This window comes from Psammomys obesus, unplaced genomic scaffold, assembly GCF_907164565.1.
Source record: "Psammomys obesus unplaced genomic scaffold, mPsaObe1.curated_primary_1811, whole genome shotgun sequence".
In the NCBI taxonomy this organism is placed as follows: domain Eukaryota; kingdom Metazoa; phylum Chordata; class Mammalia; order Rodentia; family Muridae; genus Psammomys; species Psammomys obesus.
Window position 1 is genome coordinate 46,423,881 of NW_026593286.1, and position 1,457 is coordinate 46,425,337.

General features: G+C 37.7%; 1 non-coding gene across 1 annotated transcript; it reads right to left on the bottom strand.

Annotated features, from left to right (window-relative positions):
- Positions 1-924: 924 nt before the first annotated feature.
- LOC129684054 (U6 spliceosomal RNA) lies at positions 925-1,031 on the bottom strand. Its single transcript, XR_008721245.1, has one exon. It is a non-coding gene; the product is annotated as a U6 spliceosomal RNA (small nuclear RNA).
- Positions 1,032-1,457: the final 426 nt, after the last annotated feature.

The window sequence follows — 1,457 nt, forward strand, 5'->3', positions numbered from 1 at the left end:
CCAGGCCCTTCTGGCTTTCATAGTTTCTGTTGAAAAGTCAGGTGTGACTCTAATGGGTTTGCAGTTATATGTTACTTGGTCTTTTTCCCTTGCAGCTTTTAGTATTTTTTCTTTGTTCTGTATACTTACTGTTTTGATTATTATGTGGCGGGAGGATTTTCTTTTCTGGTCAAATTTGTTGGGTGTTCTGTAGGCCTCATGTATTCTTATTGGCTTCTCCTTTAACTTGGGGAAATTTTCTTCAACGATTTTGTTGAAAACATTTTCTGGGCTTTGGAGAAGGGAGTCTTCTTTTTCCTCTATTCCTATTATTCTTAGATTTTGTCTTTTCATATTGTCTTGGATTTCTTGGAAGGTCTGTGTCAGGAATTTTTTGGATTTAACATTTTCTTTGACATTTACATCGATTTCTTCCATTGTATCTCCTACACCTGAGATTCTTTCTTTCATTTCTTGTATTCTGTTGGTTATTCTTACCTCTGTAGTTCTTGTTTTCTTCCCTAAATTCTTCCTCTCCATTATTTCCTCCATTTGTGTTTTCTTTAATTTTTCTAGTTCTATCTTCAGGTCTTGAGTTGTTTTGTTTACTTCCTTCACCTGTCTGCTTGTATTTTCCTTTTTTTCTTTTAGTTCCTAAACTCTGTCTCTTTTATTTCTTTCAGTGATTTAATTGTTTCTTCTCTGAAGGCCACAAGCTCTTTGGCTGCATCTTCCTGTATTTCTTCACGGATGGCCCTAATCATCTTGTCTTTATCTTCCTCCATTTCTTTACGGATAGCCATGATCTGTTTGGTTTTATCTTCCCCTAATTCTTTATGTATTTTATTTGTTTCCTCTATTATCCTCTTAATCAACATAGATGTAAGGTCATCTTCTTGATTTTTCTATTATGCTGCTTTGTTCAGGGCTGTTCGCCCCTGGATAAAAAATATGGAACGCTTCACGAATTTGCGTGTCATCCTTGCGCAGGGGCCACGCTAATCTTCTCTGTATCGTTCCAATTTTAGTATATGTGCTGCTGAAGCAAGCACAAGTGAAAATATTTTCATAAGGATTTCTCATTGGGTACTGGAGCCAGCCAGCAGAGTGGAATGGTTCTTGAGTCAGGAGTGAGGATTAATATTAATAAAATAAACACACAGCACACAGGAAACTTTTTAAAGGTCCAGACTTGACAGCTACAGCAAAAGGCAGGCTGCTGCAAAAACAGCAAGTCTCAAGTCTTTGCCTCCTTCTCTGCCTCCAACCTTTTGGCCTCTTTTATTGTTAGGAGTTACTTTTAGCTAGTAAAACATCTCAGAACAATAGGTTAATTTGCACAAGGTGCTAGAGGAGGAGGTGTGACCCTCACAAGCTATCCCACCTGCTGTCACAAACAAAAGAATAAGGACTTACAAGTTCTTCTCTGCCATTAGTAAAGGCCTGCTAAAAGCCATCTCTCCACCGAGATTTAAATA